Here is a 16,684-nt window from a genome sequence, read left to right as displayed (position 1 = left end):
GGTCATGCTATGCTGCAATTAAGTTCATTTCGGTCTCTTTGAATAATTTTTAAGCTCCTGAAGAGCAGGGGCATCTTTAACATAAAGATCTAAGACAAACTCTGGCATAGAGAAAACACTTAACATGCATTAAATTGCACAGAAGGATCACAGGTCCTGACTCAGAGGTCTCTTAAGCATTTATTGCACACCAGGCTCTGTGCTAAGCACTTTCATGTCTAACAATGCATTTGGAGCTGTCTATATTTTAAAGAGTATGCTTATTTCCCCAAGGACCTTGAGTGAGGCTAAAGCAGCTGGAGAAGACTTCAGGGAGGGAGGGCTAGACACAAAGGAAAGAGCCCTGAGCCCACAGGCAGAGAAGACCAAACCTTGACTCTCCACTGCATGTCATTCCCCCCCACCTCTGAGCCTCATTTGTACCCAGAACCGTTTTAGATAACTGGGGTGGTGGGGGCGGGGGGGGGGGTTCATGAACCGAAGAGGGATGAGGCACTGGGAGCAAACCAAGAAACCAAAATGAAAGGAGATGGTGTCTGTGCAGGCTGTCAGGGAAGGTCATTCAGTCTCCGGTTCTGCATCCTCTGGAAACAATTTTCCAGCGTGGATTTAAATGAGTTTTTAGACGTTCAAGCCAATTCGTAATTCTCTCCTTTAATAAACATGAAAATGAGATTCATAACAGTAGCCAGGAGAGAGAAGATGGGAAATCATTCCAGAGGACAATCAATGGATTCTATTTATAGGACAAAAGCTTTCTCAGACCAAAAATCATTGCCTAGAGGCCTTGTCCTCAGAGCTCCCCTTCCCTCGTAACAGTACAGCTCTTCCAGCGGCCCTGACCAATGACCATCATTATCTCCGTCTAATATCAAGGCTCAGAGAAAGGAAAAGACCTGCCCAGACGATGCTGCCAGCAAGGCAAAGCCCTACGTCTGCCTGCTCAGCTCTCCGCCGTAACAAGCAGCTCCAAAGGGCGCCGTAGTCAGAGGTTATCTAAGTGCTTTCAAGTGCAGAGGGTTACATAAAAAAATCCCAGGGTTGGGGAAAGCTGTATAGCCCTGGGTAATGAATACAGTGCTGGAGTCAGACCTAGAATCAGGTCTCAGGCCCACCTTTGGCCAGTGTTGAATACAGCCTTGGGCAAATTATCAAACCTCTCTGAGGCCCTCTGCAAAACTGGGGATATAATAGTAGCCATTTCATGAAGTCGTTATGAAGATTAACGGGGAGAATGTGTCTTGGGACTTAGTCTTAAACGTCTGTTATTCAATAAATACATTATTATTTTTGTGGACACATCATTCTTCTCCACCTACTACTTCTTTTTATTCTAAGAAAGAGAAGTGAATTGGTAATCATGAATAAAAACAGGTGTATAAAAGTCAGAACTTTCCCGGTTAATTAGAATATTCCCAAATTCTAGTAATGACCTTTGTCCTTTTCTTCGTCTCCATAAAATCTTCCTGCAACGAGCTGAAATTTACCATAGTCCGGCCTGTGTTTAGATTCCACCCATTGTTTTTTCCATCCATCTATGGGGTTAAAGACCAAAAAAGCGACATAGCAAAATGATTTGTGTTTTTTTTAAAGACAGTGACATGCAACTAAGCGTGATAGAACTCGCAGGAACAGTAAGGGGATGTCAGAAGAGAATGCCAATATTCCTGAAAACCCCCTCCTTCTCTGTGCCTGGACCCCACCATTCCTGCACTACCTTGTCATTAGTGCTCCAGTCATACTCGACCACTCCCTCCCCAATGAAAGTTCAGTCCTACAAACCAACCATGTTTGGTTGAAAGGCCTAAAACGCTCTCTTACAAGTAGGTAGAAAATACAGTTGTGGGACTGAGCCCTTATAAATAGCTATGTTAGTGAAAATAAATAAATAAATAAAATTAGCTTACCAAGTAAAGAGATTAGCTACATCATTTTATGAAAGTCTTAAATTAGTAATGATGATATTGAACAAGCCATTTCCACGTACCCTTTTTTATTGCCCAAACTCTTTACACTCTCCTTTGCAGTTTCAAGGAGATGCTGATAAATTTGTTTTGCTTTGGCATAGACAGCATGAAGACAAAGAAGCAATCCTTTTGGAGACCTAACACTCCATCCGGACCTTTAGTGCCCTTCTGATCTTATGCCTCAGAGTTGCTGACAGGGCCCACTTCCTGGGCCCACCTGGTCTCAGAGTCATGAGGCAATCTGGCAGTCTGAGATGGACAAAGCTTTGAGGGTAGCATTTATTTCATCTTCTCCCCACAGATTTTTTTTTAATTTGAATAAAATTAGTGGGTTATATCAGTGTCAATAACCTGGGTGTGTTGGAACTAACATATACACACTGCTATTATATGTTATATTTTATAAATAGATAACCAATGCGAACAGGAATCAAAAGAAAGTTGGAGTAGCAAAACTCATAACACACAAAATAGACTTTAAAATGAAGAATATTTTAAGGGACAAGGAAGGTCACTACATAATGATCAAAGGATCAATCCAAGAAGAAGATATAACAATTTTAAATATCTACTCACCCAACACAGGTTCACCACAATATATAAGGCAACTGCTAACAACCTTAAAAAGACAAATCGACAATAACACAATCATAGTGGGGGACTTTAACAACCTACTTACAGCAATGGACAGATCAACCAGACAGAAAATCAATAAGGAAACACAGGCCCTGAATGAAGCATTAGACCAGATGGACTTAATAGATATTTATAGGACATGCCATCCAAAAGCAACACAATACGCATTCTTCTCAAATGCACATGGAACATTCTCTAAGACTGATCACATCTTGGGCTACAAATCCAACCTCAGTAACTTTAAGAAAATTGAAATCATATCAAGCATCTTTTCCAACCACTACGCTGTTTGACTGGACATCAACAACAAGAAAAAAACTGCAAAAAACACAAACACGTAGAGACTCAACAACATGCTACTAAACAACCAACGGATCACTGAAGAAATCAAAGAGGAAATTAAAAAATACCCAGCAGCAAATGACAACAAAGATACGACACTCCAAAACCTATGGGATGCAGCAAAAGCCGTTCTAAGAGGAAAGTTTATAGCAATACAAGCCCATCTCAAGAAACAAGAAAAAGCGCAAATAAACAACCTAACTTCACATCTAAAGCAGCTCAAGAGAGAACAGACAAGAACTAAAGTGAGTAGAAGGAAAGAAATCATAGAGATCAGAGCAGACATCAATGAAATAGAAACGAAGAAAATCATAGAAAAGATCAATGAAACAAAAAGTTGGTTCTTTGAAAAGATCAGCAAAATTGATAAACCCTTAGCCAGACTTATCAAGAAAAAAAGAGAGAAGACTCAAATCAATAAAATTAGAAATGAAAAAGGAAATAACAGATATCACAGAAATACAAAGGATCATAAGAGACTACTATATCCAACTATATGCCAATAAAATGGAAAAGCCAGAAGAAATGGACAAATTCCTAGAAAAGCACACTCTTCCAAGACGAAACCAAGACGAAATAGAAAAGATGAATGGACCAATCACAAGAACTGAAATTGAAACTGTGATTAAAAACTTCCAACAAACAAAAGAACAGGACCAGATGGCTTCACAGGAGAATTCTATCAAACATTTAGAGAAGAGCTAACACCTCTCCTTCTGAAACGATTTCAAAAAATTGCAGAGGAAGGGATACTCCCAAACTCATTTTATGAGGCCACCATCATCACCCTGGTACCAAAACCAGACAAAGATACCACAAAAAAAGAAAACTATAGGCCCATTTCACTGTTGAGCATTGATGCAAAAATCCTCAACAAAATGCTAGCAAGCTGAATGCAACAATACATTAAAAGGATTGTACATCATGATCAAGTGGGATTTATCCCAGGGATGCAAGGATCCTTCCATATCCGCAAATCAATCAGTGTGATACACCACATGAACAAACTGAAGAATAAAAACCATATGATCCTCTGAATAGACGCGGAAAAAGCCTTTGACAAAATCCAACACCCATTTCTGATAAAAACCCCTTCAGAAAGTGGGCACAGAGGGAACCTACCTCAATATAGTACACGCCATATACGACAAACCCACAGTGAACATCATTCTCAATGGTGAAAAGCTGAAAGAATTCCCACTGAGATCAGGAACAAGACAAGGATGTCCGCTCTCTCCACTATTCTTTAATATAGTTTTAGAAGTCCTAGCCACAGCGATCAGAGAAGTAAAAGAGATAAAAGGAATCCAAATTGGAAAGAAAGAAGTAAAACTATGACTATTTGCAGATGACATGACCCTATACCTAGAGAATCCTAAAGACCCTACCAGAAAACTGTTAGAGCTCATCCATGAATTTGGCAAAGCTGCAGGATACAAAATCAATACAAAGAAATCTACAGCATTTCTATACACTAACAATGAAAGATCAGAAAGAGAAATTAGGGAAGCAATTCCGTTTACCACCGCATCCAAAAGAATAAAATACCTAGAAGTAAACCTACCTAAAGAGACAAAAGACCTGTACTCTGAAAACTCTAAGACACTGATGAAAGAAATCAAAGATGACACAAATAGATGGAAAGACATACCATGTTCTTGGACTGGAAGAGTCAATATTATTGAAATAACTATACTACCCAAGGCAATCTACAGATTCAATGAAATCCCTATCAAATTACCAAGGACATTTTTCACAGACCTCAAACAAAATATTTTAAAGTTTGTTTGGAAGCACAAAAGACCCACAATAGCCAAAGACATCCTGAAAAAGAAAAATGGAGCTGGAGGAATCAGGCTTCTGGACTTCAGACTATACTACAAAGCAACAATCATCAAAACCACATGGTACTGGCACAAAGACAGACATATAGATCAGTGGAACAGGATAGAAAGCCCAGAATTAAACCCACGCATCTACAGCCAACTAATACGTGACAAAGGAGGCAAGAATATACAATGGAGAAAGGACAGCTTGTTCAATAAGTGGTGCTGGGAAAACTGGACAGCCACATGGAAAAGAATGAAATCAGAACACTCCCTAACACCATACTCAAAAATAAACTCCAAATGGATTAAAGACCTAGATATAAGACCAGACACTACAAAACTCTTAGGGGAAAACATAGGCCAAACACTCTCTGACATAAACGACAGCAACATCTTCTCAGATCCACCTCTCAGAGTATTAACAACAAAAACAAAAATAAACAAATGGGACCTAATCAAACTTAAAAGTTTCTGCACAGCAAAGGAAACTCTAAAGAAAATGAAAAGACAACCCAAAGAGTGGGAGAAAATCTTTGCAAATGAATCACTTCCTGAACTGTGTCCCCTGGAGACCATAAGTTTTTCAATGTCTGTGAGTTAGCATCTGTTCTGCAAAGAAGTTCAGTCTGTCCTTTTTTCAGATTCCACATGTCAGTGAAAGCATTTGATGTTGGTGTCTCACTGTACGGCTGACTTCACTCAGCATGATAATTTCTAGGTCCATCCATGTTGCTAAAAATGCTGGTGTTTTGTTCATTTCAATGACTGAGTAATATCCCATTGTGTATATGTACCACATCTTTTGATCCACTCCTCTGTCAATGGACATTTAGGTTGTTTCCATGTCTTGGCTATTGCAAAGAGTGCTGCAATGAACATTGGAGTACATGTGTCTTTTTGAGTCATGGTTTTCTCTGGATAGACGCCAAGGAGTGGGATTGCTAGATCAAATGGTAGTTCTATGTTTAGTTTTCTGAGGAATCTCCATACTGCTTTCCACAGTGGTTGCACCAATTTACAATCCCACCAACAGTGTACTAGGGTTCCTTTTTCTCCACACCCTCTCCAGCACTTATTGTTTGTAGATTTTTGGATGATTGCCATTCTGGCTGGTTTAAGGTGGTACCTCAGAGGGGTTCTGATTTGCATTTCTCTCATAATGAGTGAAGCTGAACATCTTTTCATGTGTTTTTTGGCCATCTGTATGTCTTCTTTGGAGAACTGTCTGTTTAGATCTTCTGCCCATTTTTTGATGGGGTCCTGTCTACTATTTTTAATGAAGAAGTTTTGCAGACATTATAAAACACCCTGACCTTTCTTTCTTTTTTTGGGGGGGGGCCATGCCTGTGGCACATGGAGATTCCTAGGCCAAATATCAAACCAGAGCTATAGCAGTGACAACACTGAGTCCTTAAAAGCTAGGCCACCAGGGAATTTCAGACCCTGACCTCTTACGTAGAGAATCCCAAGCAAAAATTTAGTTTCTTGAAGACTCAAGCTCTGTAACAGACTGTAATGTACAGCAGAAGTGTGGGTTTGTTTTGAAAATTTTCTGTCTCCACTGTTCCAGCTCGGTGGTGAGCACTCACTTCTCTCTGAGGTCCATGTATTTGCCTTCAGCAATCCATCCAGCCCTTATGAAACCAGTGGGCCTATGTCTCTGCTCACCTGCCTGCTGAATACCTGTGCACCTTCTCTTATTTCTTTCTCTCTGTCAGGCTATCTACATGTCTGCCACATTGACCACGGTTACTCAGATATTTATCAGCTACTAAAAAGCCTTTATGGTGTGATCAACAGCACTGGATAATGATCTTTGGCAATCACTTTTCAGAATCTGTGTTCTTGCCTATACATAAGGATTATATTTAAACTCTTTAAGGAAAGGAACACGGTGCCAATAGTTGTACTCAATAAAAGTTTGTGGAATGATATATTAGCATGAGGGCCAAATTAATTAAGATAATCATTGTTATTATTAATTAACATCATTATGATGATATTAATTAATATTAACAATTAAAAACTTTTAAAAAATTTTTTGCTGTCATTGAATGGTGCTTCATTCATTTCCATAATCTACCTCCCAAAGATGATCATTGTTAACATTTTGATATATCTCCCTCCCTTCTTTTTTCCTTTCTGTATGTTAACAAAGGCCCCTGCTCTTGCCTCCACATCCCTGCAGCCTCTGGAAAGATCCTTGCCATCGGTTTGTACTTGAGACCTAGAAAGGCCAGCTGGACCAGGCCTCTTGGGTTTGGGCATCTGTCCAGGGTGATTCTTCCTCAGGCCCAGCATGTCCAAGTATCCACAATGCACAGATGGTCCCAATAGCTTATCAGTCAGAGGCCTGAGAAGCAGGCTGTTCCTTGGTCCTGCTGTGCTGTCCTCAGCAAGTCTGAGCCAGCTGGGCACAGAGGTCCTTTGTCTAAGAATGTCTCTTCAGCCAAGTTTTCATGGTCAAGTCTGAGAGCTGACAGAATTAACTTTCATACACACACACACACACATCCCTTGTGACTTTTGCATCATTCAGCCCCTCATCTGAATTCGTTTCTTTTTGTCTGATTTTTGTACTTTGACAATGGCCTTTGCTGTCACTATCAGCTCTCCCCTCACACCTGTTTATATCACTAATTCATTGACTCTCCAATTCAACCACAATTCCTGCATAATTTAATCTGTTGTTTTTTTAATGCAAGGTCTGAGACATTGAAAACTCATGTTGTCCCTGAGGCCACTGGTACCACTACCTGCTGGCCACCTGACCCCTGGCAGCTTGCAGCAGTGGCAATACATCCTTGATGGAGGTAAGAGACCTGGGTTCAACAAACACCTGTGCCGCTGACTCTGTGTCACTTTGGGAAAACCACTCCTTCTCTCTGGGTCTCGGATTCCCCATCTGTATGATGAGACAGTTGAGTTCTAAACACCCTCTAGTTGCCAAGCTGCTCTTTGGCCTGGAATAGTCTGAGAAAAGAGCAGAAAGAAAGGAGCCCATGTCAAGCTCCACCACAAACCCAAAAATGGCCCTGCCATGTCATATTCTCTCTCTGGACCTCAGTTTTCCCATCTGTAAATGGGGAGAAGGGAGTCATAGGGGACTAGGTGAGCACTTTCAGTTCTGACATTCAAAGAACCTAAGATTTACCTTCCTTGGGATTTCTAGACACTGCTTAAAATGTGAGCTAGAGGACCTCCAACTTACTAGACTCATGGGAGGCAGTAGGGTGGGGAGCAGGGGTAATGCAAGAAAAATCAGTTGTGATATCACACAGTCCTGGGTTCAAATCATGACTTTGCTATTTCACAGCTGTGTGATCTCACACAAATTATGCAACCTTTCTGAGCTTCAGTTACACTGCCTTTAGACTGCAAAAATAATAACTACTTTATAGAGTGGAGGTGAGAATTGGCATGTGTAAAGCATCCTGCCTAGTGAGTAATACTGTGCTTAATAAAGGTTACCTCAGGCGTCAGATACAGTTTAGCTGTAAGATTAGAGTTCAAAAGGAGGAAATTCAGTTTCAGAAATAAATGGAAAGACAGAACAGTTCTCTTAATTTTTAATGGCGTTTTAAATTAAAAGAGTAACAGAAGTTCACTGTAGAAAATAAAGCAAAAAAAAAAAGAAAAATTAAAGTCATCTGAAACACATTTTGGTATATTTTTGTCTATTCCTTTTCTCTATGCACAAATATATCTTACATAGTGACAATTTATACCTTGTACATAATTCTGTACCTTTTCCAACTAAGCTTAGATCATAACCATTTCCCTACAACATTAAAAACTTACTAAACATTTTATAGATGTATCTCCACTGACCTTCACATCCATTCTAGTTTTGCCATCTTCCCTACTTTCACACCTTGGATCTTATCATGATCAGAAATTGCTTCACCTCTGAAATCGAAAACCCAAACTCCCTGCTCCATGACCGTGGCTTCCTATCCTCCAATTCTAATGCTCTGTTACTTGACATACATGTGCTCTTTGATTCCCTCCATTTTTTTTGTCCTTTTTTTTTTTAGGGTTGCATCCGCAGCATAAGGAAGTTCCCAGGCTAGGGGTCGAATGGAGGTGCAGCTGCCAGCCTACACCACGGCCATAGCAATGTGGGATCCGAGCCCCACCTGTGACCTACACTGCAGCTCATGGCAATGCCAGATCCTTAACCCATTGACCAAGGCCAGGCATCAAACCCACGTCCTCATGGATACTAGTCAGGTTTGTTACTGCTGAACCACAGCGGGAACTCCTGATTCCCTCCATTTTCTTCTCTCAATTGACTCCCTTTTCCTTCCTTCTCGTCCCAAAATTTAAAGAGCTTTTTCTATGTGTGGGCTTTGTGCCAAGCACAGGGCTTGCAAAATTGATAGAGATGTGGATCCATCACCTAGCTCTCTCCTCTCAGCTCCCTTGCTCATCTGCTTTTCTGCAAAACCCCACCTGTGTCATCCAAACCCTCCACCTTCACTTTCACTGTTTATCGCAAATTACCAACATGAACCCCACCTGACTTCCTCCGTCAGCCAGAATTCTCCAAAACATTGCCCACACGTGCTCTATTCATTTCCCAGGTCCTCATCTACCCTTCACCCTACCATGGGCAGCCTTTCACCCCCATCACTCCTCTGAGTCATGAAATGGTCTCCTAACAACAAAATGCGACGAATGCTTTCCAGAGTTTGCCTTTCTTGGCCTCCAAACCACTTTGACACTAACTGTGTAACCTTGGGAGAACCACTCAACCTCTTTGAACCTCAATTTCCTAACTACTGAAAGAGTAATAATGATAGAAATGTTGAGAGATTCAATAAAGTAATGTATAAAGAAAAAAAAATCCACTGGTACACAATAGGCATTCAACCAAGATTAAGTTCTGACTCAGCTGCATTTGGTTTCCTGGGTCCTTGAAAGCCAGGAAGGATTTACCTTGGCTAGTTCGAGTAGTCTGATCTCAGAAAAGCGTTTTGCCCAGTGAAATTTCTTCATTCATTCAAAAAACAATTTGAGCACCTGCTATGTGCTTGTTCTAAGGGGCTGCAGATACAGCAATGAACACAACAGAGTAGCACTGCGTTCTTGAGAAGCTAATCTAATGTTGAGGCATGAAAGCGAGACAATGGAAGTTCCCGTCTTGGCACAGTGGAAACGGATCTGACTAGGAACGATGACATTTTGGGTTCAATCCCTGGCCTTTCTCAGTGGGTTAAGGAGCTGGAGCTGCCGTGAGCTGTGGTGTAGGTTGCAGATGAGGCTCAGATCTGGCTGGCTGTGGCTGGCAGCTGTAGCTCTGATTAGACCCCTAGCCTGGGACCTTCCATATGCTGCAGGTGTGGCCCTAAAAAGCAAAAAAGAAAGAAAGAAAGAGAGAGAGACAATGAATAAACGTACAAACAAGAAACGAATCTACAGTGATAAGCATTCTAAAAAATTAAGCATGCCGAGGTGCGTGAGGGAACTTTTAGGGGTGATGCAAATGCTTTATTTAAATGCAAATATTTTGGTGGTGGTCACACAGGTGTATACATTTTTCAAAATTCAATGAATCACTTCAAATGGGGCATTTTACCTATATAAATGGTATTACAAAAAGGTTGATTTTAAAAAATGAAATTATACAAAGGCATAAATATGTATGCAGTGGAATAATTTCTGATAGCGTGAACAAGAAAAGCTTCTCCAACAAGAAGATATTTAAGCAGAAATCTGAATGATGAGGACTAAACTATGTGAAGAGCTAAGAGTAGGATATTCCAGTCAGAGATCACAGCACGTGCAAAGGCCTTGAGACGGGACTGAGTGTGGAGTGTCTGAGAAACAGCCTGAAAGCCAGTGTGGCTAGAACATAAAGAAGCAGCAGACTAGATTGGAAAGGTGGGCAGGGATCAGATCACAGAGGTTCCTATAGGTCAAAATCCAAAAGAAGAGCAGGGGTGGTTTTTAAAGTTCCAGAATGATACAATCTAATTTACATTTCAAAAGGAACATTCTTTTTTTAATTTTTAAAAAATTTTTTTAAATTTTCCCACTGTACAGCAAGGGAATCAAGTTATCCTTACATGTATACATTACAATTACATTTTTTCCCCCACCCTTTGTTCTGTTGCAACATGAGTATCTAGACAAAGTTCTCAATGCTATTCAGCAGGATCTCCTTGTACATCTATTCTAAGTTGTGTCCAATAAGCCCAAGCTCCCGATCCCTCCCACTCCCTCCCCCTCCCATCAGGCAGCCACAAGTCTCAAAAGGAACATTCTGAAACATAGATGAGAGGAAACTAGGGGGAAGCAGGAACAGGAGCAGAGAAGCCACTCAAATTATTGCAATAACCCAGATGAGCATGGGCAGCGATGTGAGAGGTAAAAATATTTAGACTATAGTTTGAGGACAGAGTTAATTGGACTTGTTGCTGGACTTGATGAGGGGGAAGAGAATAAAGGCGTCACAGACTTTTGACCTAAAGGACCAGATGAGTGGTTGGGTCATATACCAAGAGGGAGAAGACGAGAGGGGAAGAACAAGTCTGGAAGAGAACCCAAGAGTTTGTTCTAGACATGTTAAGTCCGAGATGCTCAAGAATTCATGGGCATCTGGTTTGTATGCCAGCCTCATGTGAGTTTGGTAGAACAAGTCAATGTCTAAATCTTCCTAGGTCTGAGTACCCTAATATTTTTGGGGTTTTCATCTGCTAAACTAAGGATAAGCCTCAGAACGGTGGTGACCCCACCAGCCAACCCTCATAGTCAGTAAGCAGCACCAGCCCACCAGCACATCTCTCTGACCTCCCTCTTTTCAACAAATAATTGTTCCATAAAGTAGGCACTGAATATCAATAATTACATGTCTCTAAGTCCTGATGCAGGAAGATTTCTTGGAACATCAGCTCTCTCCATGGGATGTGATTTATGTGTGCTTAAGTTCAGTTCAACCCTTCCAGAATCCTTTACTGGGCACTTGTCTAAGCCAGGCACTGACTCTGACACTGAAAACATAGAGGAGAATGAGGTCAACAGACAATGACAGTGTGAGTAGGGCTGACACAAAGGAAGCACAGAGGCTGAGGGACCTGGGGGAGGCCAGGCAGGACTTCGTGGAGGAGCTGCCGTCACACAGAGCAGCCTTTTCTACACATAAGGTGCTGGATTTTGTTCATGATCAACTGCCTTGGGGTTTGGGACCTGGAGCCCCTCTTTCTTTGTTTCCGAGGAGTATTTCGGAAATATTGGTCAGTACTTCCCTTGGGCATTTCAGCCCTGCCGCACTAGGCGAGGAGAGTCCAGTCCTCGGGGAAGTGACGTTAGATTTGGGCATGTTCTCTGCTTTCTGACAGGAGGAACCGTGGTATAGGTAAAGCTGCCCAGGCAGGTGGGTGGCCCAGGAGTGAGCAGTCAGAAGCTTAGCCCCACAGGGTTCACTGCAAAGAATAGCTGAGGTCAATCAGGAAATGGAGGAGCACCAACTTATGCTTGGAAGAGGCTTGTTTCTTGTCTAAAAGTTCCCCCACAGTCCGTTAGTGAAGCTGAGGGCTTCCTGCATCCCACCCTTCAGCCAACTCCTAAACATCTCTCATATCTGCCCCTTCCCCTGCCTCCCCACATATCCCCTGCCAATCACCAAAGCAGGCCTCTCCGCTTAGCCCCAGAATTACCATAGCCTCCCAGACAGGTTTTTGTTTTTTGGCTGTGCCTGCGACATGCAGAGGTTCCTTGTCCAGGAATCGAACCGGCACCACAACAGTAACCAGAGCCACAGCAGTGACAATGCCAGATTCTTAACCTACTGAGCCACCTGGGAACTCCCCAGACAGTTATTTTGTTTATCTGGGGGGTGTCTCCAATCTCAGCTTTGGTCAGCTTCACAGTACACTCTCCACATTTTTGTTGAAATGCCTATAGCCAGCCCAGATCTTGTTTCTCCCTGGCTTACCATCTTCACTAGCTCCCACTGCTTTCTTCCTTGGCCCCTTGATGCAGTCCCTGACTGCCCTCCAACCTCTCCTTAACTACCTTCCCCCTCGCACGCGTCCCAGTTTCCTGAAGATACCACTGCTGGCTGTGTCCTGGCTGGAAACCTTTGTACATGCTGTTCTTCTTGTCTGGAACACCCTTTTCTCTACCCTCGCCTATCTGATACATTCTTACTCATCCTTCAAAACCCTGCTAGCTTTGCACCTTCTCTCTGATACTTTCTTGTCCAGGCCCCTTATCTGGGCTTATTCATCTCTTCTTCTGCATCATTCCTGCAGCTTGTTCTCAGCACCGTGTTACTTGCATCACAAATTAGGGAACTGAATCTCAGAGAGGGGAAAGGACTTGTCCAGGCTTGTAAAATGGAATATATACTCAAATCCAAACAATCCTGATTCCTAGGCAAGTGCCCTATCCACTGTAAAACGAATCAGATTTTACAGACACACACACACAGTATTCTCTGGGCTTAAACAGTACCATCTGTCCTTGGGTAAATAATGTGTCATAATTTTCCGATGTTCCTGAGGCATTCCAGGGAGGAGGCTGGAGACCTCCTAGATCCTCTGAGCTCTGAGAGTTTATGAAACGCATGAAATTTTACCATCACAACAAGCACTCGCATTTCCCTCCAGAGTTCACTTGTGTTTTCAGGATGAAGAACCGGGAAGGAGCATTTACTGCACACCTTCTAGGGGTAATGCTTTACATGTTTTATGTCACTGAATTTTCAGAACAAATTTTGCAAGATACCCATTGCTGTCCTCCTTTGACAGGCAAGGAAATTAAAATGCAGACAGAGTAAACTACCAGCCCACGGTCACACAGTCAGGAAGGAAGGAGCGGGAATTTGAACTGCAGACTGCTGGGGCAGGTGATTGGGGAGGAGTGGTAGGGTCTGGTCTGCCTTCATCCCCCCAAGTCTCTTCCCCCCCATCTTGGAACTCCTCACGCAGGTAGACCTGGCGCTGGGACAGAGTCCCCAGCACACCAGTGGCCAGCAACAGTGGCAGCAGCGCCAACCCCTTCATCTTGGTATCCCCACGCCCAGTCTTAGAGAGCTGCTATCCTAGCCAGATGCTAGAGCCGCTGCCTCTGCCTGGGCACTGGGGCGCTGGCTGGGATCACCTGCACCTCCCACCTGACTGCCTCTCATTTGTTGCCTTGGGGGTGATAATGACCGCAGCCAATGGATGGAGACCACACACTGAGAGCGCTGGAGGACCGGGGAGGGTGGCGGTATCGGGGTGAGGGAGGGTGGTGACTATGAGTTGAGGGAGCTACAAGGCAGGGTCCCTAGGGACTGGAGGAGTGGCAGGACCAGCTGAGGCTGGCCTCTGGGGACCCTTGAGCCTGCTCATTGTAGGTGTAGTCAGTTTCAAAGTGCTCTCACATGCCTCCTTCCCTCATCCCTCTGTCTCTCCATCCCTCCTTCCCTCTATCTTTCCTTGGAAGGCAGCTATGCTCACCACTGTACCATCAACGCTACCCCCTCTATCTTTCCTTGCATCCACCTGTCCATCCACTGTCTCTGTGCAGAACAATGACAGTGTGATGTCTGTTTAACAGAAACACCCAGGGCCCAAGAGGGCCCCAAAGAGGCCCCAAATCAGCATGAGATCTCAAGGAGGGCCTCTGGAAGTGGATGACCATCGAGGTTACCCAGGCAGGAAGAAACAGGGAGAGAGGAGCAAAAGGAATACTGTGCACAAGGCCCAGAGGAGGGAAAGACATAACTTTTTTTTGTGTGTGTGTCTTTTTAGGGCTGCACCCGCGGCATATGGAGGTTCCCAGGCTAGGGGTCCAATCGGAGCTGTTGCTGCCGGGCTACGACACAGCCACAGCCACAGCCATGCCGGATCGGAGCTGCGTCTGCGACCTACACCACAGCTCACAGCAACGCTGGATCCTTAACCCACTGAGAGAGGCCAGGGATCGAACCTGCGTCCTCATGGATGCTAGTCCGGTTCATTAACCACCAAGCCACGATGGGAATTCCCAAGACTTGTAACTTAATATCACTTCTACAACAAGCTGATATTATGCAGTCAGTATTAATGCCCCTATTGTGAGGCCGTGAAGCTCACAGAGAGGGAAAAAAGGCACTAAGATTAGTTGATCATCATCATGTGGGCTAAGCACGGCGCCAAGCACTCACCGTGCATTATATCATTTGATTCTCACACCAATCTTGTGAGCTCGGTGTTATCTTGTGAGGCTTACTTCACAGACACTGAGAGACAAAATGACTTGCCAAGGTCACACAGAGATGGAACAGGGACTCAACCTCAAGCCTTCTTATTCCAGCGCCTCCACTGCACCTTCACTCAACTGTTCATCTAGTCAATATCTATTTACTGAGGTCCTACCATGTGCCAGGCACTGGGCTGGGTTCAGAGAACAAGGCACAAGGAAATGAAATGAAAAGGTGGGAAGGGCCAAATTCAAGGTCCAGGCCTTGAATGCCAACAGGAGTTTGGATTTGGTTCTTCCAGCCAAGGTTTTTCAACCTCAACACTGTTGACATTTTGGGCCAGATAACTCCCTGTTGAGGGAGCATCTCTCCTCTGCACTGTAGAATATTTAGCAGCATCCCTGACTTTTATTCATTAGATGCCACTAGCACTCCTCCTGCACACTTGTGGCAATAAAAAATATCTCCAGACATTATTTCACAGACATGGAAAACAAATTTATGGCCACCAAAGGGGAAAGTGGGATGAGGGTAGGGGAGGGATCAGTTAGGAGGTTGGGATTAACACACACACACTACTGTATATAAAATAGAGAACCAACAAGGACCTACTGTACAGCACAGGAAGGTATATTCAACATTTTGTAATAACCTATAAGGGAAAAGAGGAATCTGAAAAAGAATATATATGAATCACAGTGTATTGTTCACCTCAAGCTAACAGGACATTGCAAATCAAATACAAGTCAATTAAAAAAAAAAAAAAGAAAAGAAATGTCAAAGGAAAAAAAAAATCTCCAGACCTTGCCAAATGTCTCTCTGGGGGCATGTGTAACAAACTGGTCTCCAGTTGAGAACTGCTGCTCTGGGCACTGGTGGGTTTCAGGGTTTTGAAAAGACTGTGAGATGATAAGCACTAGGTGCACCCTTAACACTAATAACCTCTACCGTTGTTATTTGTTATATTCATCACGTGAGAAATTGCACTGTGTTCCAATTCTGATAAATTGTAATCACTGGAACTACTTTGGTAACATTCCCACAGCATCCGTTCATTTTTTATGAAACAAGCAGATTAAGTTAACCACAGGCTCCTCAAAGGCTCAGTGGCTTCTTTGTTTTTATACTCAGTCCCTAGCAGACTGAATGTTGAATGAAGAGATGACTTTAAAATTTTTATTATATGCATAATTATATTTATCATTAGGATATCATGCTAACATCAGAGATTTGTCAGAGGAATGATACCTAGTATAAGATAAGCATCTTTATTTGCAAGCAAAGAAAGATGTCTGTTTCTATATATATATATATGTATATTTTGTCTTTTTTTTTTTTTTTTTTTTTTTTGGCATTTCTAGGGCTGCTTCTATGGCATATGGAGGTTCCCAGGCTAGGGATCTTAATCGGAGCTGTAGCCTCCGGCCTACACCAAAGCCACAGCAATGCGGGATCCGAGCCTTGTCTGCAAACTACACCACAGCTCACGGCAACGCCAGATCCTTAACCCACTGAGCAAGGCCAGGGATTGAACCCGCAACCTCATTGTTCTTAGTCGGGTTCATTAACCACTGAGCCGCAGCGGGGACTCCTGTTTCAGTCTTTTGATCCCCAAATTCTACAACCTGATAAAATGCATAGACTTCATTTATAGGTTTATTTTCCAGATGAGTAGGCTGACATGATTTTTGCAGCATCCACAGAGTTTTCTTCAATCTGTAAGAATTTACTGTTCA

This window comes from Sus scrofa, chromosome 6 (assembly GCF_000003025.6).
Source record: "Sus scrofa isolate TJ Tabasco breed Duroc chromosome 6, Sscrofa11.1, whole genome shotgun sequence".
In the NCBI taxonomy this organism is placed as follows: domain Eukaryota; kingdom Metazoa; phylum Chordata; class Mammalia; order Artiodactyla; family Suidae; genus Sus; species Sus scrofa.
This window is presented reverse-complemented; position numbering follows the sequence as displayed.